Below are 6,000 nucleotides of genomic sequence, written 5' to 3' on the forward strand. Positions count from 1 at the left end.
AAAAAAAAAATGTACAGCCAAAACCGGGAACAACCATCAATAGTGGAAGAGCTAAATTGTGTTAGAGTCATACAGTGGCATTCTATGCATAAAAATGAATGAATTACTGCTACTATGACAGTGTGGTTGTGTCTCACAGAGATAACGTTGAGTGAAACCGTACACAAAAGAGTATGGACCAGGGGCGCCTGGGGCTGGCTCAGTGGGAAAAGCGTGCAACTCTTGATCTCAGGGCTGTGGGTTCGAGCCCCACATTGGGTATAGGGATTACCAAAACACCACCACTACCACAACCACCATCACCACCACCAACAACACCTTCCGACCATATAATTCCATTAATATGAGGTTCAATAATAGCCCCCCCCCCAAAAGAGACAAATCTATAGTAATAAAAATCAGAAACATGGTTGGGGCGCCTGGGTGTCTCAGTGCGTTAAAGCCTCTGCCTTCGGCTTGAGTCATGATCCCAGGGTCCTGGGATTGAGCCCCGCATTGGGCTTGCTCCTCTGCGGGAAGCCTGCTTCCTCCTCTCTCTCTGCCTGCCTCTCTGCCTGCTTGTGATCTCTGTCTGTCCAATAAATAAATAAATAAATCTTAAAAAAAAAAAAAATCAGAAACATGGCTACACGCGAAAAGGACCCTCTGGGGATTTGAAATGTTCTCTGTCTGGGTATGGGAGTGGTTACACCACATACCTATGGAAAAAAGCCATCAATTACTGATTAAATTACTGTCTCCGCTTCACTTTGTGTGTGCTATACCTCCATTTAAAAGTTTTTAGGGACACCTGGGTGGCTCAGTCCGTTAAGGTTAAGCGTCTGCCTTTGGCTCAGGTCATGATCTCGGGGTCCTAAGATTGAGCCGCACATGGGGCTCCTTGCTCAGCAGGGAGCCTGCTTCTCCCTCTGCTGCCGCTCCTCCTGGTGCTATGTCTCTCTCTGACAAATACATTTTTAAAAATCTTTAAAGAGAATTTTTAAATAAAAGTTTTTATTTATTTTTATTTTTTAAAAGATTTTATTTATTTGTTTGACAGAGAGACACAGCGAGAGAGGGAACACAAGCAGGGGAAGTGGGAGAGGGAGAAGCAGGCGTCCCACTGAGCGGGGAGCTCAATGAGAGCTTGATCCCAGGACCCCAGGAACATGACCTGAGCTGAAGGCAGAGAAGCCCAAGCAACTGAACCACCCAAGCGCCCCTAAATAAAAGTTCCTGAAAGATAATAGTAAGGGCTGTCTCTCTCTTAAATCAATCAATAAAATCTTTAAAAAAAAGTAATAGTAAAATGTTATTAATTACTATATGCTACTAATTTTGAAAATTTAGAAGTGGGAAAATTCTTTAAAAAGCACAGCTTATGAAAACTGAAACAAGAATAAATAAAAAATCCGACTGGTCCCATAGCCATTAAGAAAATTTAATCAGTAATTGAAAGCCTAGTCACAAATTAAGCTCCAGGCCCAGATGGCTTCACCAGCGAATTCTTCTAAATGTTTAAGGAAGCGAAATAAAACTTAAAACAACAAACTCTTCCATGATTAGAAAGAAAAGAAGAACTTCCCAATTCACTTACAAGGGCACTGTAACCTTGACTTTGTTTTCTTTTTTTTTTAATTTTAAATATTTTATTTATTTGACAGCACAAGCAGAGGGAGAAGCAGGCAGAGGGGGAGCAAGGGAGCCCAATGTGGGGTTCGATTCCAGGACCCCAGGACCATGACCTGAGCCAAAGGCAGACACCTAAGGACTGAGCCACCCAGGTACCCCTGTAACCTTGACTTTGACATGTCATAGGGAGAGGCACCTTGTGGCTCAGTCGTGAAGCGTCTGCCTTCAGCTCAGGTCATGATTCCAGGGTCCTGGGATCAAGCCCTGCATCAGGCTCCCTGCTCAGTGGGAAGCCTGCTTCTCCCTCTCCCACTCCCCCTGCTTGTGTTCCCTCTCTCACTGAGTCTTTCTCTGTCAAATAAATAAATAAAATACTTAAAAAAAAAAAAAGAAATGTCATAGAGATATTACAAAGAAAAGAAAATTATAGGTCTGTCTTTCTCATGAACAGAAATGGGGGAAAATCTAAACAAAATATTAGCACATCTAATACAGTAATATATAAAAAGAATAATACGTAACTACCAATTGGGTTTATTCTAGGAATGCAAGATTGATTTATTATTAGAAACCAATGTTGTTCATCTCCTTACCAGAATAACATGCAAAACCCATATGATTATCTCAACAGAGGCAGAAGAAGAATTTGAAAAAATTCAACACCCAGTCATGATTTTTTTAAAAAAGAAAACTCTTAGCAAAGTAAGAGGAGAAGAAAATTTCCTTAATCTGATAAATGCCAAAATATCAGAAGCATTCCTCTGAGATAGGAAACAAGACAAGGATGTCTCTATCCCCCTTTTGTAACACTGTACTAGAAAATTCTACAAGAATTTAAAAAGGAAGGGGCACCTGGGTGGCTCAGTGGGTTGAGCCTTTGCCTTCGGCTCAGGTCATGATCTCAGGGTCCTGGGATCGAGCCCCACATCAGGCTCTCTGCTTGGCAGGGAGCCTGCCTCCCCTCTCTCTCTGCCTACTTGTGATCTCTCTCTCTCTACCAAATAAATAAATAAAAATATTTTTTAAAAAAGAATTAAAAAGGAAGGTATAATCATTGTTATTCACACAATATACCAATGTATGTGGAAAAATACATATAATACAAATATCAATTCTAAATCCGTTAATAGTATTGGTGAAATCTTCTATATTCTTACTGATTTTCTGTCTGCTTATTTTATCACTTACGGGGGGGCATTAAAATCTCTGACTATACTTGAGAAAATGTCTATTTCTCCTTACAGTTTCATCAGTTTTACGTAGTTTGAAGCTTTGTTGCTAGATGAATAAACCTTTAGAATTGTGGCCTCCTGTGGAAATGACCCTCTTATCATGAAATGGCCCTCTTTATCCTTTGGTTACAATTTTCCCTCTATCACCAATTTTGTCGGATATTATCATAGATTTTACTTACTGTTTTTCAAAGATTTTATTTATTCAAGAGAGACAGCACCAGTGGGAGGGAGGGGCAGAGGGAGAAGGAGAGGGAGGAGCAGGCTCCCTGCTGAGCACAGACCCCCCCCCCCCCCTTGCTGTGCTCCATCCCAGGACTCTGAGATCACGACCTGAGCTGAAGGCAGACACTTAACCCACTGAGCCACCCAGGCGCGCCTCAACATGGACTTTTCGATTAGCATCCGTGGGGCATATCTTATGTTAATGTAGCCACTCCAGTGTTAGCACGGTGTATTTTTTACTTTTCACCTACTTGTGTCTTTGTTCTTAAAGTGGGTTCCCAGGTGGGCAGGGGATGGGCATCAAAGAGGGCACGTGATATGGTGAGCACTGGATATTATGGGCAACTAATAAATTATTGAACACAACATCTGAAACTAAGTATGCACTATACGTTGGCTAATCGCGTTTAAATTAAATAAATAAATAAATAAATAAATAATAAAGTGGGCTTCCTGTAGACAGTATATAGTTGGGTCAACCTTTTTAATCTGCCTTTTTTTTTTTAAAGATTTTTTATTTATTTATTTGACAAAGAGAGATCACAAGTAGGCAGAGAGGCAGGCAGAGAGAGAGGGGGAAGCAGGCTCCTCGCTGAGCAGAGAGCCCGATGCAGGTCCTGGCTCAGTCCCAGGACCCCGAGATCATGACCTGAGCCAAAAGCAGAGGCTTAACCCACTGAACCACCCAGGCGCCCCTTTATCTGCCTTTTAATTGAGTTGTCTAGACCATTATATGGATTGTGATTATTGATGGCATTGGGTTTAAGTCTACCATCTTGGTTGTACAACTGTATAAATACCCTAAAACTCCAGTAGAACACCAGACTCTGCCTGAATTATAGCTCCTTGTACAATGGCCTGGAAACTCTTTCCAGGCAGTAGGCGGGGACAACTGTAGAATTTTCAGCTGTGCTTCTCTTCTCTCTTCTCCTTGGCAGCCTGATTGCTGAAGTCCAAACCTCACTGTTGCCTGTTTGGTTTGTGAGTTGTCTCAGGTGGGAGGGTAAATCCATTTCCCCATTACCCCATCTTGGGCTGAAGTTCAGATAATTTATTTTGGAGATGCGTGCTCCTCAGCCCCGTAAAATTTCTTGTATTAATTTTTTGTCAATGTTCTGTCCTCTTCATTGCTGTCTTGTCTTTCTGGAGCTCCTTTTAGTCAAATGTTGTGCTTCCCATACTGGTCCACCCACATATTTCTCTTCTTGGGAAACCCTTAAGAGCGAGGGCTTTGTCAATTTTGTCTGTAGCTTTTCATCAGAATTAGAACAATGTATAATCGGTGCTCAACAAATTTCATCTTTTTGTCTTTTTGTGCTACTCTCTGAATGACTATTTTTGTTTTACCCTTCCAACCCTCTACTATATATTTAATTTCCAAGAAGACTTTCTTATTTTCTATGGCTTTTTTTTTTACTGCATTCTATGCTTTATTTTATTTTATTTATTTATTTGACACAGAGACAGAAACTGCAAGAGAAGGAACACAAGCAGGGGGAGTGGGAGAGGGAGAAGCAGGCTTCCCTGCTGAGCAGGGAGCCCGATGTGGGGCTTAATCCCAGGACCCTGGGATCATGACTAGACCCAAAGGCAGATGCTTAAGGACTGAGCCACCCCAGGCGTCTCCTATTCTTTTTTTTTTTTAATAACTACTAGAAGATATTAATTATTGGGGGGGTATGTTTAAACTGCTTTGGGTTTTCTTTTACGTGTTTTTTTAAACTTACTTAAGTAATCTCTATACCCAATGTGGGGCTTGAACTCACGACCCTAAGATCAAGAGTCACATGCTCTTCTCACTGAGCCAGCCAGGCGCCCCTTGGTTGGTTGGTTTCATTTTTTTCTTCCTTCAGCTTTCCTGTTTCTTTTTTCACTTTCTCTTTCTCTTTCATGGTGGAGCGGAGCACCATGGAAACGCACCCCCCCTGCTCTCACTCCAAGGGAGCATCTGCCACGAGGAGTGCTGTCAACTGAAGAACTTTGGCTGGGACGACTTCTGGATGAACTGCAGCATTGAACTGAAGTGAGGACCCACTTTCCTCAGGCAACTCCAGCCAATTACTGAGCATGATGGAGGGACGAGCCCCGAGGGGGTTCTGCCCAGCAGGTTCCTCAGGTGGGCAGTCTCCATTCCAAAGCTCTGGCTGGGACTCCCTCACACCACCTGCTGAAACCGCCTCTCCCCAGTCCTCCTTCCTTCCCTCTCTTCTTTCTGCATGCCAGTCCTGCATGGCGGTCTGAGAACTTTCCCCGATGACTCCTGCTCCCTCTTCTCTGTGTTCTCCACAGACACTGTGTCCGGAAAATCTCGGGAAATCTCATGCACTTTCTAAACTCCCTGAGGAGTTTTCTTCATTTGCCAGATGACCCTTACTCAGCCATGTGGATTTAAGGCCAAGAGCACTAAAAAGCAAACTGGACATTGCACCGGCATGAGTGAGACCCTTTTTTTTTTAAACTGGTGATTTTGCTTTTTAGCGATTGGGCAAAGAACGAGCTGTTTCCCCGGGAACGCTCCAAATGTTAGTATAGGGAACTTTTCTTTGAAGCCTACTGTTTCTCCAGAGAAGAAACTTCTGGTGTTCTGTCTGGATGTGGGAACCTTGTTTCTGCCTTTGTGTGCAGGGCAGAGGTGGAGGCGGCCAATGGTTCTTCCCCCTCCGCCCTCCTGTGCAACCTGGAGCCTCCAGATTCCCTTTTTCCTCTCATCTTCTGTCTCCTTCTGTCCTGGTCGCTACATCTGTGACTCTTCCTCAACCCTTTTCAAAGCAACATGACTTTGCTGAAATTCTCTGTCCACTAAGGTATCATTTACCCTGTCCTTTTGGATTTATGCCTTCCCTCCTTCTTCACTCCCGTTTGAATGAGCCTTTAAAACAGAAAGGGGATACAGTTCGTCCCCATTAACAAGGGGACCCCACATCTGACTTAC

This window comes from Meles meles, chromosome 18 (assembly GCF_922984935.1).
Source record: "Meles meles chromosome 18, mMelMel3.1 paternal haplotype, whole genome shotgun sequence".
Taxonomy (NCBI): Eukaryota; Metazoa; Chordata; class Mammalia; order Carnivora; family Mustelidae; genus Meles; species Meles meles.